Consider the following 14,168-nt stretch of genomic DNA (forward strand, 5'->3'; position numbering starts at 1 on the left):
CTTGCTATCGTAAAAGTCATGGTAATGATGTAATCTGTTTACTTTTACTTGTTCACTATTAACTTTGCACACACTTTAAGAAATACTTATTTTGTTTATTTTTACTTGTTTACTATTGGCTTTGTACACCCCTTAAGAAATAATAAATAAAGTGCATAATTTATCACGATATCCATATTAACCAGCGTATAGTCGTAATGGATTGGGAAAATGATTTGGAATGAGTAATTAATGCTAAGGGTAAAATAGAAAAAATAAATTATTTTTCTCTTGATATGCGAAAAGTGACAAGTAAAAAATAAAAATTTATTTTTAGAATATTCGACAACTAAAAGTGAACGGAAGGAGTAATAGAAAGAATTTAGATTCAACTCCTGTTTCTTAGAAGGATGCACTGACACACCATATTCAAGGGGAGGTACCATGATGTATGTTATTTGCTGATGACATAGTGTTGATTGATGAGATGCGAGGCGGCGTCAACGAGAGGCTGGATTCAAGTTGAGCATGACTAAGACGGAGTACCTAGAGTGCAAGTTCAACGTCGAGCCGATGGAAGCGGTATTGGACGTGAGGCTTGAATCACAGGTCATCCCCAAGAGGGACAGTTTCAAGTACCTTGGGTCGGTTATTCAGGTGGATGGGGAGATCGACGAGGATGTCACACACCGTATAGGGGTGGGGTGGATGAAGTGGAGGTTAGCATTTAGAGTCCTATGTGACAAGAAGTGCCACCGATTTTCAAAGGTAAATTTTATAGAGCGGTGGTCAGACCGATCATGTTGTATGAGGCTGAGTGTTGGCCAGTTAAGAACTCACATATCCAGAAGATGAAAGTAGCTGAAATGAGGATGTTGAGGTGGATGTGCGGGCATACTAAGATGGATACGATTAGGAATGAAGATATCCGGAAGAAGGTGGGCGTGTCTCCCATGGATGACAAGTTGCGAGAAGCAAGGCTCAGATGATTCGGGCACGTTCAGAGGAGAAGCCCAGATGAGCTGGCTTTGGTGGGTACGAGGAGAGGTAGAGGGCGACCTAAGAAGTATTGGAGAGAGGTGATCAGGCAGGACATGGCGTGACTTCAGATTACCGAGGACATGGCCCTAGACAGGAAGTTGTGGAGGTCGAGCATTAAGTTTGTAGGGTAGGAGGTAGTTATACATATTTCTACGACGCACCAGAGTGAGGCTAGTCTGTTAGGACTTAGTCTTAGACTGTTAGTGGTTAATGTTGAGTCACACTACTTTTTCGTCCCTCTTAGTGTCGAGCTGTATCTACTGGTTATTGTTTTACTGTTCATCTATTTTCTGGTTTTGGTGATGCTGTTATTTGTTTCATGGTTTCTTTTGATGGTACTGATATATTGCCTCTTTTCGTCTTTTGAGCCGGGGGTCTTTCGGAAACAACCTCTCTACCCCCTTGGAGTAGGGGTAAGACTACGTACACTCTACCCTCCCCACATCCCACTAGTAGGATTTAACTGGGTTGTTGTTGTTGTTGTCCTCTTTCTTATTCGAAATATAGTGCTTAAAAGCAACATACACTTGCGTTAATTCATTTGTTAATTTACATATTAAGTTTATTTAGGGCATATACTTCTACATAATATTAACTTTATACTACCAAAGTGTAACGAACCAACCGATCGTTTTCCCTTCTAGAACCCCGTTCCCCTAAATAAGATTTCCCGTATGTGTTTTTACTGTTTTATGACTTGCGGGGATGGCTAGTTAAGGAATTTGAAGGGTTCAGGTTGAAATCGGAACACTTGGTTCCTTAGTTTGGCTTCGGTCAACATTTTGAGTAAACGACTCCGGAACGGGATTTGACGGTTCCAATAAGTTCGTATGATGATTTTGGACTTGAGCGTAAGTTCGAATCGGGTTTTGGACGACCCGGAAGTGTTTCAGCGCTTAATAGTGAAAGTTGGCTATTTGAAGGTTTAAAGTTCTTCAAATTTGGTTTGGAGTAGGTTTTGGAGTAATCGAGGTCCGTTTGGAATTTCGAGCCTGAGAATAGTTTCGTATGGTGATTTAAGACTTGCATGCAAAATTTGGTGTCATTCCGAATAATTTAAGTATGTTTCGACACGTTCAGAGTAAGCTTGAAGAACTTGAAGTTTCTAAGTTGAATCAATTTGGTTTGGGGTATAATTCTTAGTTTTGATGTTGTTTTATGCATTCAAAGGGTTCGAGCGAGTTCGTTTTATAATTTCAAACTTGTTGGTATGTTCGGACTCCCCCCCGGGGCCTCGGGTGTTAATCGGACGAGGCTCAGACCAAGTTTGGACTTAGGAGCAGCAGCTGAAGCTTCCAGCTTCTGGTGCAATCGCACCTGCGCTTGGCCAGCCGCAGGTGCAAGCTCGTAGAAGCAAGACACAAGCCGCAGAAGTGGACCAGCATAGGGCAGCCCAGTGACCGCAGAAGCGTACCAGGGACCACACCTGTGAAGGCGCAGGTGCGAAGAATGCCATCGCAGAAGCGGCTCAAGCCGCAGGAGCGACACACTTGCCGCAGAAGCGGAAACCCCGTCCGCAGAAGCGGCCCTCACTGGGCTTGAGGAACTCCGCAAAAGCGGACATTGCACCGCAAGTACAACTCTTCCTTCGCAGGTGCGAAATACCTGCTGGGCATCATGTTTTAAAACGGGGCTCAACCATTTTTGAGCCCATTTTCTTCATTCTTGGTCGATTTTGGAGCTTCTTGAGAGGGGTATTCACCTAGCAACTTGGAGGTAAGTTAATTATACTTATTGTGAGTTAAATACATAGATTATGGGTAGAGTTTAACATGTAAATTAGTGAAAATTATGAGTTTAGATGAAAAACCTAGGTTTTGATAAAAATGAGATTTTAACAACGAAAATGGTTATGGAATGGGATGAAAATTGTAGATTTGAGTTCTTAAGGTTATGGGTGACGGTTTTCTCCGAAAATTTCCGGAATCCGGGCACGTGGGCCCGGGGTGAATTTTAGGAATTCTATCAATTTGGGTTAGGTAATTAATCTAATAATTTAATTTCGAATTGTTGAGCATGTATTGATTAAATTATATAATATTTGACTAGTTTCAGATTTTTCGGCACCAAATTGAGGCTTTAGCACGAAATAGCGACCGAGAAGTGAGCTTTGAGACGAGGTAAGTATCTTGTCTAACCTTGTATGAGAGCCATATGTGTTGTAAATAAATATTTGTTTCTAATTGTGTGGGCTACGTACGTACGAGGTGATGAGAGTCCGTACGTAGCTACTAGTTATGCTTATGTCCGGGTAGTTTTAGGACTCAATGCATGAACTATTTGGAATTTTTGCACCATACTTGTTAAATTAAAATGCCTAAATTATATTAGAACTTGTTAGAGAAATTGTGAAAGGTAGTTAATGAAATTTGTATTACTTTGTATATAAATCCTTAATCACGTTAAGTCAAATGCTTATAAAGTATCCTTCTCTTCTTGTGGAGTAGGTCGAACGCCTCAACAGTAGATAGATGCATCCATGGATCATGCCGCACGTCCCTCAACAGTGTACACGTCACTCTGGATCGGGCCGTACGACCTCAGGATAAATCGTACTTAATAATAATACTTGGTGTCTTGATATTTTGTTGTGGCTTGTAAGATTACAACCTTTAAAAGGAATGACTTATTTGGAAATTTTATAATTGTGAAAGAATTATTTGCTCCTGCTTGTTGAGAAGATTTCAATTTATTTACACGTCTAGTATTTATTTAAGATTTTATTTGAATAATTATTGACCCATAGTGAGTGTCGAAGTCGACCTCTCGTCACTACTTTTTCGAGATTAGACTTGATACTTACTGGGTACACGTTGTTTATGTACTCATGCTACAGTTTCTGCACTTTTTGTGTAGGATCTGAGACATGTGCATCAGGCGGTCCTACCGGTGCGCATCCCCGATATCCCGAGGCCTAGTGGTGAGCTGCTTTTCTTGAGCCGTTCCGTAGCACCTAATGTCCCTCTTCGTATTCTGTCCATTTAATGTTTAGACAATATTTAGAATTTTATATAATCTACTAGATGCCCATACACTTGTGACACCGGGTCTTGGTACACACACTAGTAGAATTGTAATATTGAATTATTACTTTGGTTTTATTTATTTAAACCTTTTATTTTCTTGAATCTTGCAAATAAGGAAAGTTTAATTTCTCGGAAACTTATTAAAAGAGGAATAATATGTCTAATTCACTAGTTGGCTTGTCTAGCGGTGATGTTGGGCGCCATCACGACCTATAGGTGAAATTGGGTCGTGACAACACGATATCAGAGCACTAGGTTCACGTCGGTCTCACCAGTTATGCGCATGCCTAATAGAATCTTACGGATCAGTACAGAGACGTTTGTACTTATCTTCGAGAGGCTATAGGGTGTTAGGAAACTATCTTTCTTCATCTCCTATCGTGCAATTGATGTGGTACTAAGTATATTTCTCTTATTCTCTCACAGATGGTGATAACGCGCTCTACGGAGGTTCTAGACCAGGGAAAAGCTGCTCCCCCTGTTGCTAGAGGTAGAGGCAGAGCTTGAGAGAGGGCTCTAGCTTGTGGTAGGGGATGGGGACGTCCCAGGGTTGCTCCAGCTATGCCACTAGTGGATCCAGCAGAGGATCCTATCGTTTAGGAGTAGGGTAAGGTGCCTGCGGCAGAGCCAGCTCCAGTGGATTTCACGTCCGCACCGGGATTCCAGGAGGGCATGGGCCGTATGCTGCGGTTCATGGATACTATGACTCAGCCCAATTTATTTCTGGCAGAACCAGCCACATCACAAGCAAGAGGGGGAGCACATACCCCTATCGTACAGGCTCATGGGCATGCAACTACTGTATATCGGACTCAGGGCGCATTACCCGTAGGAGGAGCTCAGCCAGTGGCAGCAGCTACACCTGAGCCCAGACCAGCTGCGACCGGTGAGCCGCAGAAGCTATTGGACAGATGGACTAGGTTACATCCTCCTGTTTTTGGGGGTGAGCGACATGAGGATCCCCAGGACTTTTTTGATCGGTGCAGGGACAAACTGCACAACATGAGGATATTGGAGTCCCATGGGGTAGACTTTGCTACTTTTCAGCTGGAAGGCAGGGCCCGTAGATGGTGGCAGTCCTATCTTTTTGGCAGACCAGCAGATTCTCTTCCCATGACTTGGGATAGGTTTACCCAAATATTCCTGGATAGGTATATTCCACCCTCCCAGAGGGAAGAGTTGCGGTTTCAGTTCGAGCTGCTCCAGCAGGGTCAGATGTCAGTGACCGACTATGAGGCGAGATTCTCCGAGTTGTCTCGCCATGCACTTATGATACTTCCTACTGATGCATAGAGACTACGAAGGTTTGTTACGGGTTTGCACACTGGTGTTTAGGCTACTATGGTCCGGGAGGTTGAGATGGGGACTTCTTACGAGTTGGTTGTAGAGATATCTTGGAGGATCGAGAGTGTGCGTCAGCGTAGCCGAGAGCATGCTACGAGGGATAAGCGGTTTCGATATTCGGGAGAGTTCAGAGGTGCCCCGGCTGGGGGTAGAGGTCAGTTCGTGAGAGGTCAGTCCAGCAGGACCTCATACCCAACACCGTCGCCTCCTCGGGATGCTCCAGTGCGGCCTTATTTCAGTTCTATGTCAGAAAGTTCTTACCGCCCTCCAGCTATTCAGGGTTCCTCCAGTGGGTATTCAGGTCATCGTGGCCAGACTTCAGGTCAGCATCCCACCGTACCGAGAGGTTGTTTCCAGTACAGAGATCTTAGTCATATGCGGAAGTTATGCCCCAGGCTTCGGGGTAGGGCAATGCAGCAGGGTCAACAACCTATGATTACAGCACCAGTTGCTCCACCAGTCGTCTGGCCGCCTAGAGGCGGAGGGCAGGTGGGTAGGGGCCGTCCTAGAGGTGGAGGCCAATCAGGTGGCGCTCCATCTCGGTTCTATGCTTTTCCATGTAGGCCAGATGTAGAGGCCCTAGATGCCGTGATCACATGTATTATTTCTGTTAGCGACAGTGATGCCTCAGTATTATTTTATCCAGGGTCTACATATTCCTATGTGTCATCTCTATTTGCTTATTTCCTGGGTGTTTCTCGTGAGTCCTTGGATACTCTTGTTTATGTGTCCACTCCTGTGGGCGATTCTGTTGTTGTGGATCGTATCTACCGGTCCTGCATTATTACTTTCTGTGGTTATGAAACTAGAGCAGATCTTCTACTGCTTGAGATGACCGACTTTGAGATTATCCTGGGCATGGACTGGTTATCTCCGTATCATGCCATCCTAGATTGCCACTGTTATCTTGCGATGCCAGAGTTGCCTTTGTTGGATTGGAAGGGTTCGTCTGTCAGTGCATCTAATCGGGTTATTTCCTTTTTGAAGGCTCAACACATGGTCGAGAAGGGTTGTTTGTCTTATCTGGCCTATGTACTGGACACTACTGCAGAGACTCTGGCGATTGATTCAGTGCCTGTAGTCCGGGAGTTCTTCGATGTATTTTCTTCAGATCTTCTAGTCATGCCACCAGATCGTGATATTGATTTCTATATCGACTTGACTCTAGATACCCAGCCTATATCTATCCCACCGTACCGCATGGCTCCGAAAGTGTTGAAGGAGTTAAAAGAGCAGCCTGAGGAGTTACTAGCAAAAGGGTTCGTCAGATCGAGTGTATCGCATTGGGTTGCACCGGTATTATTTGTGAAGAAGAAGGATGGGAATATGCGGATGTGTATTGATTATTGCCAATTGAACAAAGTTACCATTAAGAACAAGTACCCGTTGCCGCGTATTGATGGTTTGTTTGACCAGTTGGAGGGTGCTAGGGTGTTCTCTAAATCGACTTGAGATCGGGGTACTATTAGTTGAAGATTCGAGATTCAGATGTTTCGAAGATTGCTTTCCGAACTAGGTATGGCCATTATGAGTTTCTGGTAATGTCCTTCGGTTTGAATAATTCTCCGACAACGTTTATGGATTTGATGAACATGGTGTTCAGGCCACATATTGATTCATTTGTCATTGTCTTCATTGATGACATTTTGATCTACTCTCACAGTAAGGAGGAGCATGAGCAGCATATGAGAGTGGTGCTTCAGACCTTGCGGGAACAAAATCTATATGCTAAGTTCTCCAAGTGTGAGTTTTGGCTAGACTCTGTAGCATTCTTGGGGAATATTGTATCGTGCGAGGGTATTAAAGTTGATCCCAAAAATATCGAGGCAGTTCAGAGTTGGAATCGTCCTACTACCACGACTGAGATCAGGAGTTTCCTAGGGTTAGCATGTTATTATCGTCGATTTGTGGAAGGATGGCTTTTCATCTATTGCAACACCTTTGACTAGGTTAACCTAGAAGGGTGCTCCATTCTGATGGTCCGATGATTGTGAGGTGAGCTTTCATAAGCTCAAGACGACATTGACTTCAACACCGGTGTTAGTGTTGCCTTCCGGTTCAGGGATGTATACTGTTTATTGTGATGCTTCACGCATTGGTTTGGGCTGTGTATTGATGCAGGAGGGGCGAGTTATTGCATATGTTTCACGTTAACTGAATCCCCACGAGAAGAATTACCCGGTACATGATTTAGAGTTGGTTGCGATTGTTCACGCTCTTAAAATCTGGAGGCATTATCTTTATGGGGTGTCCTGTGAGGTCATCACAGCTTGCAGCATTTGTTCAAACAGAGGGATCTAAATTTGAAGCAGTGCATGTGGCTTGAGTTACTAAAAGATTATGATATTACTATCCTTTATCATTCGGGCAAAGCAAACGTAGTTAGAGACGCCTTGAGCAGAAAGATGGTGAATATAGGTAGTTTGGCCTTCATTTCAGCAGAGGAGATGCCATTAGCTTTAGACATCCAATCCTTGGCTAACAGACTTGTAAGGATGGATATTTCAGAGCCCAACCGAGTTCTTGCATGTGTTACTGCCCAGTCTTCACTATTTGAGCGTATCAAGGCTCGCTAGTTTGATGATCCACACTTGTCGGTTCTTTGAGAGACGGTACTACGGGGTGGTTCCAAGGAGGTTACTATCAGCGAATATGGTGTTCTGTGACTCCAGGGTCGTCTATATGTTCCTAATGTGAATGGGTTGAGGGAAAGGATCCTAGAGGAGGCACATATTTCTTGGTATTTGTTCGTTCCCCAAGTATACGTGGCCATAAAGTAATAAAGTGACTCGAAAGACGGATGTCGAACCCACAGAGACTTAGATTAACCGTTAAAAGCAAACTAAAATCAATTTACTGTCCAAGATGATCTAAAGTTTAACTTTTCTATTACAACTACTATTGCGAAATTTAAACACGTAACCAAGGGAGATATAAATTCCAGGGTTGTGATCGGTTTATCAATCCTATTGAGTTCATAATTACACATGTTAATCCAAATTATCTATGATTTCTAGTTGACCAGATCGTTTATATAAATAGCATGTTCCCACAATATTATCCATCTATCCATAATATATCAACCATATATTCTTATGGTCTTGAATCTATCACGAATGAATATAATACGGTATTCAACTAAGCAAGACTGTTAGGTATATTCCTATCCTAACCGCGAAATCTTTCCCCGAGCCACGGGTTCAGAAACAACCTCTCTCCAATTCTACTCTAATGTAAACATGGCTTTCCCAAGCATAGCATATATAGTAAATAGAACTCAACTGTTGGCCAAACAATTAAGCATTTATGCACAGAATTAGAGAAATAACCAAAGATGATAACTCAAATTAATGGTAATATAATTAATAAACTTCAATATTTATGACAACCACAACCTTAGAACGTGAAGTTTAGCTCCACATAGACATAGTAGAAAAACAATAAATCATCAAGAAAAAGTAAAGATTACTAAATTTGATGCAAGAAAGATGGAATCTGATGAATTCCGGCCTCCACGGCTGCTCCGTGCTCTCCCTTCTTCTAAAGTCTCTCCAAAGTCGGTCTCCCTTTCTCTAAAAATTGTGTTTAAGGAATATTTATAGGTATAGGAAAAAAGCCTAGTTGGAATAATCAAGTCCAAAACCAAAAAGGAGACAAAATGGACTTAAAACCCGGACCATGCGTCGCCACGCGAAACGCGCGAAGCACCTCACGTCAACCCGTGCGTTGCGCGCTCAAACGCAAGGAAATTTTCTCGCCTCGCCTGCTGCCTTTGCTTCGTTTTCAATTTGATTTCTGCCTAACTTTTGCAATTCTTTTCCTTTGCTTTCCAATTGTTGTCACGTCAATTTCTCACTTGGATCATTTAAATAATTTTGTCTTCAATCATCACCCAATCATGACATCATAATATTTTTCATCATCAAATAATCACAAGCCATTCTTGTAGTGCATAAAAATATACATAAAATCTCTACTTTGCTTCCAATTTCGTATTCAACGTACCTACATATAAAATAGACTCAATTAAACACAAATATAGTATAATTTAGCATTAAAATACCTAAATGTAAGGTAAGTAATGCACTAAAAATATATAATTATAGCCATACATCACTACCCCACACTTAAACGTTGTTCGTCCTCGTGTCTACCAACAATTCACACTATCCTTGAGCACTCAATTGAGGCACACTACACCAATGCCCATGGTTTATAGCAACAATTAAACTTTAGCATGTGCAATCACATACACTTCCCTTTTCTTATGCCATACTTCACTAATATTCACAACAAAGACAACATGGTCCTAACAATCCTAGCCTCAAAACCCAACTCAATGTCACAATGCACTCATGGCTTGAACACCCAACATCATAGAGAGAAGTCTAATAATGTTACCTATCCCTTGTGAAACCATGTGCCCTTACAACAAGAACAAAAGAGTAAGTTGAATCCACACACTTAAATCAAATGCTCAAATATATTTCAAAGACTCATATATATATCAAAGAATATGTAACGACCCGACTTGTCGTTTTAAGAATTTACGTCTCGTTCAGTAACTTAAGGTCTCGAGCAGCTTCGTAATGTGCATTATGACCCGCAGGTGTGGTCAAGTTTGATTTTCGGAAGATTCAGAATTAAATTAAAAGAACAATTCTTATTTAGAAGCTTAAATGGAAAGAATTGACCGGAGAGTTGACTTTTGAGAAAACGACTTCAGAATAGGATTTTGATGATTCCAATAGCTCCGTATGGTAATTTGGACTTAAGAGCGTGTCCGAAAAATATTTTGGAAGTCCGTAGTTAAATTAGGCTTGAAATGGCTAAAATAGAAATTTTAAGTTGGAAGTTTGACCGGGGAGTTGACCTTTTGATATCGGGGTTGTATTCCAATTTCGAAAGTTGGAGTAGGTCCTTAATGTCAAATATGACTTGTGCGCAAAATATTAGGTCAATCAGACGTAATTTGATAGGTTTCGGCATCGATTGTTGAAGTTTGAAGTTTCAAAGTTCATTAAGTTTGGATTGGAGTGCGATTCATATTTTTAGCGTTGTTTGATGAGATTTGAAGGCTCGACTAAGTTCGTATGATGTATTAGTACTTTTTGGTAGGTTTGGTTGAGGTCCCGGGGGTCTCGGGTGGATTCCGGATGGTTAACGGACTAGAATTTGACTTGGTGTTATAACTGAAGCATCAAATTTTGCTGGTTCTGGTTTCCTCTTTCGCGTTCGTGAGAATGGTCTCGCATTCGCAAAGTGTACATGGAGGCCGTGGAAGGTTTGTTCTTCGCGTTCGCGAAGGTTTGGGAGGAGAGTGCACCGTGAACGCGAGATGGGTGACGTATTCGCGAAGAAGAGAAGAGGCAATTGGGGACCCCCTACATTTGTTCTACGCATTCGCGGAGGTGAGGTCGTGTTCACGATGACAAGGATCAGTAAAGGTCCGCGTTCGCGAGTGGTTGATCGCGTTCGCGAGTGGGACAGAAGCACTTGTGCTTCGCGAACGCGAGGTAGATGCCGCATTCGCGAAGGAGGAATTTGGGCAGAACGAAAATTGTGCTTCGCGAACGCGAGGCAGTGGCCGCGTTCGCGAAGAAGGAATCGTTGGGCAGAAAGTTCAAGTTCTGAAAATGGGACTTTGTCCCATTTTCTATTTTTGACGAATTGGAGCTCGGGAAGAGGCGATGTTCGGGAGAGTTTCAAGAAAAATAATGGGGTAAGTGCTCTTAACTCAATTTTGGTCAAATTACCCGAATCCACGGTTGTTTTTAACATTTAATTGGTGATTTATGTTGGAAGATTTAGAAAAACCCTCTTGGTTTAAATTAAAGATTTGAGGGTCGAATTGATGTTGGAATTTGGTAAAATTGGTATGGTTGAACTCATATCGGAATGGGTGTTCGGATGTCATAAAATTTATGTCGGGTTCCGAGAGGCGAGTCCCGCGTTGACTTTGGTTGACTTTTTAGAATAAAATTTTAAGTCGACATTTTATTATCCGGAATTGTTTTCGATGAATTTTAATGAAGTTGTACAATTAATTTGGATAGATTTGAGCTGTCCGGAGGTCAATTCAAGCAAGAAGGAGATTTTGGAATATCGGCATAACTTAAAAAAGGTAAGTATCTAGCCTAACCTTGAGTGGGAGAATTTTCCTTTAGGCATCGAGTCTTATGTGTCATTTGTGAAATATGAAAAGTCGTGTACGCGAGGTGACGAGTACGTACTCAGGCTTATATGTGCAAAATATATTGGGTTAAGGTCTTAGGCATATTGTGTAGTAAATTGGATAATTATTGGCATTTATTAAACCATCTTTTTTGCCATACCTCAATTCGTGTTTGTTGAATTTATTTTTATATGACAATTTGATGTGATTATTACTTGTATATTTATGTGGATTCCGTGAATTGATGATTTAATATTTATTGATAATTAATTTCATTATGGATTTTCCATCTGCAAATAATTAATTAAATAAGCTTAAGAAGAGGTGTTTATATATAATTATTAAGGATTTAGATTAATGAAGGCGTTGCCCTATACTGAGTATTTTCCATATCTGTTGATTGTTTTGAGGTTTTATATACATTGTGTAGAGCCTTGGGCTATTTGTTGAGAAATTTATTGATTCTGCTACATATTTGGAATTTGGTTATGGTCAGTGGCAAATTGTGATATGAATTGTTGTATTGTGTTGTGGTTTAAACACTCTCTTTGATATTATTTATGCTTCCTACCTTGCTTGTTAATGATATACATGTGCTTGGTAAGGAAGAGTGTAAAGCATGAAGGGTGATGCCGTGCCATTTGAGAGTGTAAAGCACGAAGGGTGATGCCGTGCCATTTGAATTATATTATCATGTGAGGGAGAGTGTAAAGCACGAAGGGTGATGCCGTGCCATTTGAGAGTGTAAAACACGAAGGGTGATGCCGTTCCATTGAGAGTGTAAAGCACGAAGGGTGATGCCGTGCAATTTCATTTATATTATCAGGTGAGGATGAGAGTAAAATCACGAAGGGTGATTGCGTGCAATTATTTTTATATTATCATATATTCATGGCACGAAGGGTGTTTTCGTGCAGGCAAGGACGGGAGACATACATTATACTGTGGTATCGTTTTGTTGTGTATACATTCATGCCTTTATCTTGAGACGTTATTGTGCACTTATGTTTTCTATGTGGCTTGTAGTCGTTGTTGCTTCCTGTGTGCCTCCACTTTATTTCTTTTATTGTTATTGGCATTTCTCCCACCTAGATGGTACTATTATATGTATGCACAGTGAGAAAGATATAAATGCACGAAGGGTGTTACCATGCCAATTGATTTGTTCTACATATATATATATATATATATATATATATATATATATTGGGTGAGAATGAGACAAGTGCACGAAGGTATTGCCGTGCCATTTGATATGATATGTTGAATATATTTCTCACGCCAGGAAAGTTAAATGAGGTGTCACATGGTAACTTTTATTTGAAAGAATTATATTAGAAATATATTTATTTGAAAGAATTATATTATAAAGATATTTACTTGAAAGAAGTATATTTGAAAGATATTTACTTGAAAGAATTATATTTGAGAGATATTTACTTGAAAGAATTATATTTGAAAGATATTTACTTGAAAGAATTATATTCAGAAGATATTTACTTGAAAGAATTATATTCGGAAGATATTTATTTGAAAGAATTATATTCGAAAGATATTTATTTGAAAGAATTATAATGGAAAGATATTTATTTGAAGGAAGTATATTTGAAATATATTTATTGAAAAGGATTATATTCTAGAGACTTTTATTTAATAACTTATAGATAAAAGATTTTTGTCTAAGACTTGATTAACTGGTTGTACCTGTGTTTATTATTCGTTTGAGTAATATTTATGGTGTTCCTGCTGCCTTGCTGTTTAAATCATTAGTTGATTGGTGTTGCTATCACTGCTATTTGTTTTCTATTATTTTTGTATATTATACTGCATAGATTATTTGACTAGTGAGTGTCTTGATTGTACCTCGTCACTACTCCACTGAGGTTAGTCTTGATACTTATTGGGTACCGACCGTGGCGTGCTCATACTACACTTATGCACATTTTTTGTGCAGAGCCAGGTATTAAAGATATCGGATTCGGACAGAGATTAGAGTATGATCTCAAGGATTCAAGGTAGGACTGCTTAGTCATCGCAGTACCTTGGAGTCTTTCCATTTTATTGTACTGTTAATTTCTTATTCGATCAGTACTGTATATTCGATCTTCGAGATAATTCCATATATTCAGTTAGAGTTCGTGACTCAGTATTACCAGTCTTGGGAGGTTGTATTAAATTAAATGTTTTTCTTAAAAAAAGACTTGAATGATGATTATAATCGGCTTACTTAGTCTTAGAGACTAAGTGCCATCACGACGCCTGCGGTGGAATTTTTGGGTCATGACAAGTTGGTATCAGAGCTCTAGGTTCATAGGTTCTACGAGTCACGAATGAGTCTAGTAGAGTCTTGCGGATCGGTACGGAGATGGTCTGTACTTATCTTCGTTCATTCCTGTTGTGTGGAATTTGAGCCTTTGTATCTCTATTATCTCACAAATGGTGAGGACACGTGCTACCGGGTCAGCTGAGCAAACACCCGTGCATACTGCTAGAGCCGTAAGAGGCTGGGGCCGAGGTAGAAGCCGAGGTAGAGGCCGAGAAAGGGGACGTGTCGCAGCTAGAGCACCTGTCAGAGTAGCAATTGAGGAGCCGCCAGTAGCTTC

Source organism: Nicotiana tabacum, chromosome 17, assembly GCF_000715075.1.
Source record: "Nicotiana tabacum cultivar K326 chromosome 17, ASM71507v2, whole genome shotgun sequence".
Classification (NCBI taxonomy): domain Eukaryota; kingdom Viridiplantae; phylum Streptophyta; class Magnoliopsida; order Solanales; family Solanaceae; genus Nicotiana; species Nicotiana tabacum.